The 13,582-nt window shown below is 37.2% G+C and overlaps 1 protein-coding gene across 1 annotated transcript in view; it reads left to right on the top strand.

Moving 5' to 3' along the window:
* LRRC2 (leucine rich repeat containing 2) overlaps positions 1-13,582 on the top strand; it is a 54,017-nt gene that overhangs the window by 34,023 nt on the left and 6,412 nt on the right. The window lies entirely within an intron of this gene.

A 13,582-nucleotide genomic window follows, 5' to 3' on the forward strand; every position in this document is an offset into this window, starting at 1 on the left:
CAATCCTGTATAAACCGATCTTTGAAGTTCAGAGAAATGGCAAGGTTATGCTTTCTGACTGTTTTAGCACACCATGTTTTCAACAGATGAAATAAAATCTTGTTTTGTATTTCTGATGCATAGAAGTCCTGATATAAGCAAGTACAGACTATGGGAGTGTCGTGGTTTAACCTCAGACAGCAACTAAGCACCACACAGCCGCTCACTCACTCCCCCTAGGTGGGACAGGGGAGAGAACTGGAAGAGTAAAAGTGAGAAAACTCATGGGATGAGATAAAGACAGCTTAATAGCTAAAGGAAAAGCCACGCATGCAAGCTAAGCAAACCAAGGAGTTCATTCACTGCTTCCCATTGGCAGGCAGGTGCCTTCAGCCATCTCCAGGAAAGCAGGGCTCCATCACACATTCCCAACAGTTACTTGGGAAGACAAATGCGATAACTCCGAACGTCCCCCCTTCCTTCTTCTTCCCCCAGCTTTATAAACTAATCATGACGTCATATGGTCTGGAATAGCCCTTTAACCAAGTCTACGTCAGCTGTCCTGGCTGTGCTCCCTCCCAGCTTCTTGTGTATCTGGCAGAGCATGGGAAGCTGAAAAGTCCTTGACCAGTGTAAGCACTACTTAGCAAGAACCAAAACGTCAGTGTGTTATCAACATTGTTCTCATCCTAAACGCAAAACACAGCACTACACCAGCTACTAAGATGAAAATTAACTCTACCCCAGCTGAAACCAGGATAAGGAGATTTCAAAATCATAAAATCATAGAATCACAGAATAGTTTGGTTTGGAAAGGACCTTTAAAGGTCATCTAGTCCAACACCCCTGCAATTGGCAGGGACATCTTCAACCGGATCAGGTTGCTCAGAGCCCCGTCCAACCTGTCCTTGAGTATTTCCAGGGATGAGGCGTCTAGCACCTCTCTGGGCAACCTGTTCCAGTGTCTCACCACCCTCATTGTAAAAAATTTCTTCCTTATATCTAGTCTGAATCTACTGTCTTTTAGTCTGAAACAATTACTCCTTGTCCTATCACTACAGGCATGGTAAAAAGTCTTTCTCCACCTTTCTTATAAGCCCCCTTTAAGTATTGAAATGCCGCAATAAGGTGTCCCTGGAGCCTTCTTTCTCCAGGTTGAACAACCCCAACTCTCTCAGCCTTTCTTCATAGGAGAGGTGTTCCATCCCTCTGATCATTTTCACGGCCCTCCTCTGGACCTGCTCCAACAGGTCCATGTCTTTCTTGTACTGGGGACCCCAGAACTGGATGCAGTACTCCAGGTGGAGTCTCACAAGCATGGAATATAAGGGGAGAAGCACTTCCTTCGACCTGCTGGCCGCGCTTCTTTTGATGCAACCCAGGATACAACTGGCTTTTTGTGCTGCAAGTGCGCATTGCTGGCTCATGTCCAATTTTTCAGCCACTGATATCCCCAAGTCCTTCCCTACGAAGCTGCTCTCAATCCCTTCATCCCCCAGGCTGCATTGATACCAGGGATACCAGGCTTACCTCTATGCCTGGGAATATCATGGAACAGATCCTCCTAGAAGCTATGCTGAGGCACATGGAGGACAAGGAGGTGATTCAAGAGTTCCACTATCTGGTCAGAAACCAGAAGAACTAAGCCTTAGCTCCTTCCTCTCTCATTCAATGGGATTATAAAGGACCTGTAAAATCTTCACATTTGTCGAACTTTTAGAAAGTTGCAAAAAAGTAAGGTATTGGATTTGTTAAAAACTGAATTTTATTTGTGTGGGTTTTTCAGGAACACAAAGCAGAAAGGAGTGGTGTAATAAAGGGCTTAACTTGGTACTGTGAAGCCAACAGCCCTAAGCCAATGTCTGGTGAAATTCTTCATTTTAAATCACTGGCAAAAGTCCAGTTGAGTTTAATCGGACCAGCATTTCTGTGCATACATGTCACAGTCTCAGAAATGTTTTTCCAATTATTTGGCTTGGGTGCATTTCTGTTGGACAGGATTTCATCTTGCTCTTCTTTGCTCAGTGCTTGTATTCTCTTCGAATTTGCTTAACATTCATGACAAGTTGCTTTCTGATACAGTTGGCCAAAGTGCTGTCAATCCATGCAAAGCAACAGCTGCTTTATGGAACTGGTATAAGATGTAACATCAAACATTAGCAGGAGAGGTGTGAAACCCGAAAGAGCAGGTGCAAAGGTGTTAGGTGTCAGAGGAGATTCATGGAGGCCTTACTGCTGCAGGAGGTCTCATAAATGTTTTAATAGACAAGGGGCTAAAGAAAGAAGGGCATGGCTCTATGTTAGGAAACAAGATTATGCAGTTAGGTACAGGAAAGTGTGTCAGTTGATCCTGTTCTTGACACTGTGCTTCCATAGTCTACTAATTAATATAGCATCACTTCAAAACCACTCCACTATCAAAGCAAGTCAGCAGCTAATAATAACAGCCCACTTCATCGGAGAACTGACCCATGCCTACCTCCATGCTGTGGTGCCAGTGACCTTTCCTTTACCTTTCACATGAGTTCAATAAAAGTAACATCACCTTTCATGGTCTGAATTTTTTTTTATAGTAGGGAATGACAGAGAAGTATTTTTACAGCGTAAGAGAAGACTTAACAATGAGCAAAGGGGCATAATGTGAACACTACAACATGGCTATGTTGTTACAAAAAGCATGAATCTAATTGTAAAAGAATTCCGCAGCAGGAAAAAGTATTTGGTACTGTTCCAGCTCTGCTTTTGCTGAAAAGAGTTCAAAATCTCATTGAGTCCAATAGCAAAATAGGCTTTCAAAATCCTTGTTATATATTCTCCATTCATCAGTGAGATAATCTGAGGCGGATTTTATGTAACTACTGAATAGAAGCAGAGAGGAGAACAAACACGTATCACTATTACATTTACATATTTTAACTTAAAGAAAAATGTCTCTGGTGCCCACATGCATGGATTGATGAGAGTCAGAAGGGAGTTGTAGATGAAGGGAGAGAAAAGCATGTTATTTGTTATTCCATAAAATGCAGCTAATGAGAGGTATTATTTATTCTGTAAGAATAAAGTTGGAGAGTCTAACAGAAGTTAATGCATTTAATTTATTACTGAATGCATTTCTATCAGTTGTTAACTAATTGTAGGTAGTTATATGATTGATCAACTCTTCACAGCTGTAAACAACACTTGGTAAGGCTGACTGTGATTTTTGTTCATCATCATTGATCAGTGGGAAAGGCATAAAGATAAGAGCCAACCCTATTAGTTGAAAGCAGATATCATCCCATTTTTTTGTCTCATTTAGAGGTCTGTCAGGTAAGATCTCTGCTCTGCTAGTACTGGGCAAAAGAGTGTAGAATTATACCCAACATGAAGTGGAAGTGATGCTGAAGACACAAGGGAATTCAATGGAGGATATGGCCCAGTGGTTCCTGCTTTCCTTATTGAAGAGATGCCAGCTCTCAAACCTGGGCCTCTGTCATGCTTTTAAACTGCAGTGCAAAGCATGATGAGTTTCAGGTTAAAAAATTAATGGCTGGAAAACTCAGAAAAAATATAAAAAAAGACGCGTCTCTTCACCTGCTGCTTAGACTATCCGTCTAATTCACTAGTGTGACTTGTCATAAAGCTGGTTACTACTGATGGAGTTTAGAAGGAGGTGGGTAAATTTACGAACAATTAAAACACAAGTTACAAAGGCTATGATAAGGTTAAAGTAACTTCATGCTTCATGGTGCAAACACAGCTTTGCAGGAATAAGATTTCCCAGACCTCCCTTATCTTTTACTTTGCAAAATTGATCCCGGTAGTTTTTTCCTTCCTGTCTATTTTTACTTGATGTATGTTCTGTTTGCTTCCCCAACACCTGTGTTACTCTAGCCACATAAACCAATTGCTTTCTGGACTAATCTGAGATGATACTGTTAATCCCAGTCTGCCAAATTCCTTGACCCAAAACTTGAGAATCCATGCATCAGTTTACATGGGCAGTGTGGACGCTGGGTATACGTTGGCCAGTGCTTGTCTGTATGTAGAGTTTGTGTGAAGAATGTGTATGACTATGTGACAGAACTTACCCTGACTGTGTCTGGTTATACGATACATGGTTATATGTCTGTATGATTGGGGAGAGTATGCACCACTAAACTGCTGCTGAGGGCTATGACTCCTAGCTTCAATCCTGTCAGGTGGTGTACGCTGGCTGCCAAGCTATCTTGAGGCTGCTATTTTGTCTCAACTTGAAATACAGAGTTGGTCAGTTAAAAGTTATGTCTGACCTGTGTGATCATGGTGGCAGAGGGGTTGCAATGAGTTAGAAGATACATGTGTCATGATCACATGTGGCATCACCATTTCATGATTTTCTGTTCTTTTCTACCTTTGTTGCTGGTGTCTGTTTTTTGTTTGTTTGGTTGTTTTGGTTGTTTTTTTGTTTTGTTTTTTGGTTTCTCTTTGAATACATTCCTTGTAGGGGAGGGAGATGGTTAAGAGGAGGCCAGGCTACCCCAAACTGCTTTAAATATAGTTGAAATATTTTTCATTCTCAGAAGCTGGCTCCAAGTCTTCAGGTTACTAATACAACATGCTCTTTGAAATGCTGGTTAGAGGCAATAAAAAGGTTGACTAGATTTGAGGACCTAATGTGATGCTTCAGAATTGTAGAATGCTGGAGTACATTTTTTGAAAAAAGGGAAGAAATGAGGAGGTTATAAAAAATATAGAGCATCTTAAATCCCCACTAATTTCATTACTATAATCAAAGAAAGTCTTGATAGGTGCCTGAGACTTTTCATAATAGATCCCTAGAGTGGTTTTTAGTATTTCAAGACTAGAAATAAGGAAACCTGTGTTATACTTTGTCTGACGTATTTTTTGACCTTGGTAAGTGACTTCTTGACACTGTGTTTCTATTCACTTTCTCCCATTTGCTTGATATTAAAACTGCACAGTAAAGATCTCTCAATATGTGTTTTTACAGCATAGTATCATAGAGCTTTATTTGCAGTTCTATGTGCTTTGGTAATAATGATGCTAGTATTGCAATACACTGCTAAGTCACAGATCTGCTTTCCAAAGAATTCAACTCTTAGCAGTTTTCACCTTTGAAATCTCAATAAGCAAGCTGAATATAAAATGTTCAGTATTATTCTACTAGAACATCAGTGAGGTGTTTGTGCCATATTCTGAGGCTGAAAACATTCTGAACTGTGCTTGTTTGAACTGTGACTTAGAAATAGAGGTTTTCATTGTTTGAGTAAATGTCAGCTTCCTCTGAATTCTGAAATGTTCTTAAACTGAAAAACATGTTGTTGTTGCAAATCCTATAGCCTAATTGTATAGAAGTTTCATTGTATCAGGAAGTGCAATGCTTTTTGGTTATGTTGCTCTTGTATTGTGAAGGAAGAATGCATCACGAATTTACCATTTCTTGCTCAACTGTTCTAATCTTTACAGTCTTTCCTAATCTTGATTTAGGTCTTTCAGAACTACGGTGAAAAAAAAAATAACAAAAATAATAAAGTCTTTCCATTCTGTTAATGACTGTTGCTCATCTCTGAGTCCCATCTACTGCTGTATTTTTCGTTGAGAAAAACTGTCAAGAAGTATGGTGTTTTGTATGCAGGTGTACAATTGCTTTATTTAGTGGCAAGTAATTTTGGGGTTAATTATTGTGTATCACATTACATATATATCTAACTATTCATTTGCTTTTTTGACCACTAGTGCATATTGAACACGAAACTTTCACTGAGTTATGTACAGTGACTTTTTTCATCTTTCCATCTGTTCCCAGGTTTCAGTCAATTTAAGAAATGTGTGTAGTTCACTACTACTTGAAAGAGCTACGGTTGTTCAGAAAGAGCTGGGGTTGTTCAGCCTGGAGAAGAGAAGGCTGTGGGGAGACCTTATTGCAGCCTTTCAGTACTTAAAGGGGGCTTGTAAGAAAGATGGGGACAGACTTTTTAGCAGGGCCTGGTGCGATAGGACAAGGGGTAATGGTTTCATACTAAAAGAAGGTAGATTCAGACTAGATATAAGGAAGAAATTTTTTACAATGAGGGTGGTGAAACCCTGGAACAGGTTGCCCAGAGAGGTGGTAGATGCCCCATCCTTGGAAACATTCAAGGACAGGCTAGATGGGGCTCTGAGCAACCTGATCTGGTTGTAGATGTTCCTGCCAATTGCAGGGATGTTGGACTAGATGACCTTTAAAGGTCCCTTCCATCCCAAAACATTCTATGATTCTATGATTCACTGTTCTTGCATTAGCTTGTGCTTCTTGATATTAGATTTTATTTGCAGTTGTGAAAATCTCGACAGTTTTAGATGCATGCTGTTAATAATAAATGTTACTCCTTCTAAGTATTTGTTCAGTAGACGTAGTTTCCTTTGTTATATTCATGTTTTTATATGCTCAAAGCATTACATAGGTATTTGTAAAATGTCATGTTCACAGAAAATATTATCTGGCATTGCACATAATATACACAAATATGCACAAGTTTTTTGTTGTTTACTGTTAAAAAATTACTAGGAAAATACATATCACCAGCAGCAATGTGTTGCTAAGCAAAAATAAGTTGTCTGGACACAATCTGAAGGGGACTGGGTAGTAAAACACTTGTTTGGAAGCTGCTTATTTTGATACAGAAGAAAAAGTGTAAAATGTATCTGAACTTCCACTGTTTCAGTACCATGAAACCTGATTCTACACAGTTTATCTTCTGAGTAATTACGCTGCAACAGGCCAGATGACTGATTTTATTAGACATCTTTTCCTTGTTGTTTAAGAGACACAGGACAAAATTTAGCCATCCAAAGAGCATTATGGACCAAACCTTCAGTTGTATTTGTACGTACCTCTTCTTGAGGTACTCTGAGTTGATGGAAGAGCTCCTGACATAATTTAGACCTAGAAGCTTGCCTGAACTATAGGAGCCTCTTGGCTACAGTGGAGACTCAGCCAGATATTTTTTATGCAGGCAATTTTTTTTTTTTTTTAAAAAAAAGGTAATTTCAGCAAGTGCTTCATTAGTTTATAAAGAAAAAAAAAAAGGAAAGAAAAGAAACTTTAAAGAATTTCCAGTAAAAAGCAGATGAGGTTTGTAGGCTTGCTGTACTCTCATCTGTGGGGCAGTACCAAAGGTCATGTGGCTGGGTGGCATTATTGGAGGACTGCAATGTGTCCAGTGCTTGCACCAGGTCTCTGTAAATTTCACATCAGGGGAATTCATCCTGTAAAATGAGTCTTGAAAGCCCAACTTCATTACAAGTTTTCATAAATAAGTATATGAATAAGTATTCCATTATACTTTTATTAGCAGACACTTAATAAGAACAATAATAATTTAATACCTTAAATTACCTGGTCACACCCAGGTTATTTGGATGCAGCCTGGATGGAGTAGCGCAAAATAGCAATGAAGCACTAAAAAACACAAGAAGTCATAGCCTCACGCTCCAACAAGTTCTTACAAAGTAGCCAGATGTCTATCTGCGCAAAAAATCCACCCACTGTGCATACAACATATGTGCCATTCCTCAGCTTTCTTGTCCAGATCAGGAAAAGATCTCTTCCATATCTGAGTCTTTTACTAACATTAGCTATATTTCCATTTTTTACATGTTTGTATCAGAACAAGACATAAAGCCTCCTAGAGTTATTGCTATAATATAGAAAGAAAAGAATCCTTTGGAAAGAGACGAACTCAAAATTTTTCCTGTTAAGTTTGTTACCACCTCAAAGATAGTATACAAAAACCCCCTCACATGTATCTAACAGCACTATGAAAAAGAAAGAAAAAGAAAAGAAGAGGAAGGAGAGAAAATTTGCTATAATCCTGGCAAGCCACAAAGCTGTGAACTGTTGTGTTCAATTGTTGACAGTGTTCTCAGTTGTAGGTTTGTGTACTATCAGTGTCATGCACGTGTAGTCTGTGGCATTAAAAGAAAAATAATTTTGATGATAGACATTTTGCAACAGTTTGCTCAATTAGATAAGGTCTAATTCCAGACCAGATATGTCACAGGGTGCAAAACAGACTTATTTCCATTGTGACTTTCCTGAATTTGGGGATTTTCTTTATGAAACTCCGGCTTCAAGAAGAGATAAATCCAGTTCCAAGTTGCAGCATTCTCCTGCTTGGTAGCCAATTAGTGGTATTTGTCAAGCTGTTCTGGTGCCCAGCACCACAGCAGGCAAGAATCTTGTGCATTTTAGTGAAGTTACTCTGTGCCAAGTCAAAAAGAAGTTCCACCATTTCTGTTTGTAAAGCAAAAAAAACATGGAGACGCTTATTCCTGGTATAGGAGGCATGGATCACAAATCTTCTGACCTCTGCTGCTGAAGTCAGAATGTCTTTTTTCCCTTAGTATTCTGTGTTCCACTTAGATTTAAAAGCAAGCTGATTTCTGGCTGACATTCCATGAATGTCTTGTTTCCGAGTTTATAAGGCTATATCTGTTCAATCTGGCGTAGAAAGCTGTTGTAATTGCCCAGCACCAATATACATAAGGTGAAAAGATTTCACCATCAATCATCAAAATGCTAATAGGTTAGAGCCATAGGACCACATTCTTAGTTTCATTTGAATGTTTTTCTCACATAATTTTTCTTATTATTTATTTTGCTTCTCTCAATATTACGCCATTACCTGGTTCTCTTCTACTGGTATTATCTCTTCAAATAACCTTGATTTTTTTTTTTCCTTTCAAGTGAATGGTTACTATTTTAGCAATGTAAAATAAAACCATCAATGCGCATGTTATAATTCCTTATTTTTGCTGTCCTCTTTGTTTATAATATCTTTTTTGAGTTGCTACAGAATAAAATTTCCTTCTCTTTTTGGCGTTTTCCCCTTGCCCCACTTTGGCAAATAGTGAGTTACTCTGGGTTTCAGAATGAGCTCAAATGAACATACTCAGTTTTTAAAATCAGAAGAGTAACTTCACAGGCTACAGTGTATTGTCATGGCAAAACAGAATCGTTGTATATGTTTAAATAATTAAGATGGCACCATTTGAATAGTATCTCTTCAATTGCTGTTGCATTTTGGAGCAGAAATGAAAAAAGTTTTTGGCTTTGTCTCTGTTCTACTATGAAAGTGAGCAGTTTTGGTCATCTCTTGATAAAGGAACAGAATATATCTTAAAAGGGTCTTTCGATATATTCAAAGGACACTTCCTACCCAAACGTTCTGGAGAGGTCAGTTAATGCCTGTATGCTACTGACCTTGCTGCTCTTGCTCTTCTAATGCTTTAACTAAAACATATGAAGAGCATGCACCCAAAGTGAGTTACTGGGTCTATTTAAGTTGATGAGAAACCTGTAATTGACATTTGGTAGAGCCTGGTTTTCCTTTCTTATGTGTCCTTAATTTACAAGTTTTGGAGATTTGAAGATGAGATTACTTTAAGATGGCAAAGTGCAATAAGATATGCAGACTGCATGTAGCTGCAGCAGTAGTACTATGAAAATTTAATGTGACTAATCAACATAAATTTATTTTTTGAGACAGTAGACTTGTTTTGGCTTCAGCCCAGAAAATCACTAATCCAGTACTTAATTTCATGCATATGATATCTATTGGATTAGAACAACTCCTGTACTTAAACACATGATCCACATTCTTAGAGATTTTAATTGTATGAAGATAGTCCTGCTTTTATTGCTGTCGTTCTTCAGTCACCTGTGAATGACCAATACCTGATATTTTTGTGAATATTGCATATGCAGCCAGGTTTCTCATTCTTTGCAGATCTGATGAAAGGTTTGTATACACAAAAAACCTGCTCTAATAGAAAGCAAAGTCCCTTTCTATGAACTTTTTATGCTTAGATCATCATAGCTATAATTACTCTATTAGACTTTAAACATTAGGTGTTTGAATGATCACAGAATCATATAGGTTGGAAAAGACCTTTAAGATCATGAAGTCCAACTATTAACCTAGCACTGCTCCAAAGATGAAAGGGGATAATGTTAAACTACCAAGTAAACAGTTTGGCATGAGAATAACAGTGTCTGTTTGTGGATTAACTCTGCAAAAGATACAGGATTTTAGCATTGCAAAACCAGAACAATGCCATTTGGGTGAAGACTTGCTTCCACATGCATTTCTTGGATTTAGCTTATCATGTTACCACCAAATGAAGTGCTGTTTGAAGTCATGCATTTTTACGCTTCAGAGGGTTTCGTCAAAAAATAAATGAACAAGTACCCTGTTACTAAGGGGTGGGGTTGACTGTTAAATGCCTTTGCCTCCTGAAGTTTAAGAGTCCAGTTTGGAAGCCCAGTGGTGGACTGGGCTATAAATACACAAGTATATCTTCATGAAAGATATCTTCTGCCTCTAAAGATGCTTGTACCCTGTTTCTTTAACTGGTGCTTTTCTCCAGGAATGTCAATGAGATTATAGAAGAGGTTACACTTAGAGCTCTGTGAAAGAAAAACTGGGGATTTGGTTTGAATGCATGAGATCTAAGTGGGCAACTGTGCAATTTGCACCTAAGGTGCTCCTTTGTCATATACACCTTACTGCTTTCAGCACGCTAATGAGATGCTGAGTGCCAAGCTATGTGTTTTGGGAGACAACATATGTGACAACCTGATCCTACTGAAGTGGTACAAATTTTCTTTGAATTCACTGAATCTGAAATTTCTGGGCAAAAGCACTGACAGACATTTCCGAGTTAATCCTTTGTATGTATTGTCATATATTGATTTGACGGGATGCTGCTTCTGTCACAGAATGTTTACATGTAATTGAAAAATAAAGTATTTTTGTGGTAAGGGTTGATATGACTTTACACCTTTTCATTGTTGGTGCTAAGTAGTAGGCAACTCATGATAAACTTGCATGCAACCTTATCAGTAAATCCCTTCCATGACAAAAAGCAGAACAGAAATAAAAACACACCCATTAATCAAAAAACATGTTCAGCCCAGGACATGCTCTCTGTTTTCAACTGAAGGTTAAATTGTTGGAAGGAAAGAGGAGCAGCAGAGTTCTACAATGTTATCATCTGGATTATTTCTATGAACAAAATTATTAAGATAAGCAAAATGGGGCAGTTTGTCAAATAAAAATGACAAGAGTGATTAAATGTAAGGACCACCATAAGTGGGTCCAGGTAGCTAGACTATCAAATACAGCTATTTTTAAAAATGGAACTTGCATAAAGCCTATGTACTGACTGATTCAAAGTCACATAATAGAGGAAAATAGCAAAAATCAACATCAAGCAAAAATAAATTATAACATAAAAATGATAAGGGAGCCATGCTTGTTTGAAAATGAAATGTTATAAAAGGTACAAAAATCCATCAGTCCTTCAAGAAGAAATAAAATACACAGGGTTTTCTTTAGAAAATATAATACATAGCTGCCATAATTTCCAATGCATCGTATATCATAGATGTTTGTTGGTAACATATTAGAGACAGATTAAATAAAAACTCCGTTAGATTTCAACATACTACAGAAAATGGACAGGTTTTGTTAAATATTACCCTAAAAGAATAAGTACTGAGGGCTTGCAGCTTACACAATATCATCATGGCTCCATATATTCTGTGGCATGCTGAACCAAACTTTATATCAAGAGAGTCCATGGCCTTATATTTTGTTGGTACATTTTTATGAGAGTACAAGCTTCTGGAAAATGTAGGTTTTCATCTAATCAAGTATTAAAACAATCTATTTTCAATACTATATGAAAAATGGCAGAAACAACTCTTTTTAAAAAAATAATACTGCTATATTAATGTTACTTTTAATATTTAACACAATAAAGCACTATCAGGAAAACATATAAAATGGGTTAGTGCTGTTGAAGAAATATCATTTTACCACCTAGTGTTAATGTTACCAAGTTGTTTCAGCATGACGAGTGACTGCATGTGAAAGTGAAGTGTTTAGGAACTTGGGTGAACAGCGATGTCAGTTTATTTTAAGATAATCTGCCTCTTGGTGTTTAAAGACTGTCGCTTTTCTTCTTTGGGGATGGTTGGAGAACCTTTTGGGTGGCATTTAAGCCTGTGGGACATTGTTTTAATCCTATATCTGCTAAATTCCTTTTAGAGAGAGTTTGTTGAAAGAAATGTATCAACAGTTTTAGCAAATTGTTCTGAGTGCAGAGAAACTTGAAATATTTGCTTGGCATTTGGAATTGTGACAATAATTTGGAACCACAAAGTAAATGCAGTGTAAAGATGGTGCCAAATATTTTCTTTATTATCTCACTGCTACAATCTAGAAGAATCACTCTGCTTTCCATGTTCAAAGGGATGTTCTGTTTTGTTGGAAAAAAGATTCAGTATCTAGGAACTTTACAGTATAAGAGTGAGTGTTCATTGCTAGTAGTCAGTCCTCAAAATAACAAAATGGTTTGGAACTGAGAAGTGTCAGAATAAAATGTGTGCTTGCCTGTTCTGAATCAGAAGTGAGACATTTCCATGGTAATGTCTCACCAAGGCTGTTTTAATGCTGTGGTGGGCAGATTTCAAAATTATATCTTTGACTCGAGAAACTCTGAACATCTCTTATATTTTTGAAAGGTAAACTTAATTATGTAGTCATTTGTAATATGATAACTTCAGGAAATCTCCCCGAAAAGAGTTCCCCAAATTTTAAGGTCTGGCAGCAATATGAGGTTATATCTAGAAAAAAACAAAACAAAAAGCCAAACAAACAAAAACCCCACACCCCACAAACAACAACAAAAAACCCAACACTGCCAAAAAAATCCCAAACCAAACTGGCTCAGATACAGCACCAAGCTATGAATGTGAGGATTTTAAATGGCAAGGATCAAATTAAGATGAAAGTCTGGCACTATTGCAGTAAGAAGAAGTTTGTCCATAAAATATAACAAAATAGGGCTTGATTCTTAATCAATAATATTAAAAAAATCCATCTCAAGGATTCAGAATGTATTTTATTACTTTCTAATTTTTTCATAATTTATGCTGTTTCTTTCATTTTGCTTACTTTGTAAGTGGAAAATACATTTGGTTTTTCATTCCTTATTATTCCTTATTATTTTCTACGTTCGAATAAACCTTCAAGCAAAGACCAATGAATTTTCTTTCTACTTTCTCTTCTGTATCAGGATCTATAGAGCTAGATTGTGATGGTGACATATGATTAGAAGCTCAGAGACATAATTTCCATTCTAAAGTACTTTTTTTGCTTAACATTTATACTCCTTTGACATTCACTTTAGCTAGCTGCATGGTTTTATGAACACTGGTAGTGTGAATAATTGATTCAACACACAGAGAGCTTTATTTAACACATTTATTTCTTTAACAGGTGTATTTTACATTTGTAGTTAACCTTCATTTCACTAAAGGTTTATTACTTAAAAACGTAATTCCTTTGAAAAGTATTCAAATAAAAAGCTCTAGTGCACCTTATTATATATTTAGTTTGCAATATGGAAGTTGTATTTTTAAAGATCTTTGAAAAATATTGGACCAAATTTTCTGTTAGCTTAAATTGGCAGTTCCATTTTCTGAGGGTCTCCTAGCAATACACTCTCAGTGCATAATAGAGTTATAGCAAAGGAAATCTATGTATTTTTGATGGGAGTTATAAAATCTCTG

Source organism: Platalea leucorodia, assembly GCF_965183815.1.
Source record: "Platalea leucorodia genome assembly, chromosome: Z".
NCBI classification, from domain to species: domain Eukaryota; kingdom Metazoa; phylum Chordata; class Aves; order Pelecaniformes; family Threskiornithidae; genus Platalea; species Platalea leucorodia.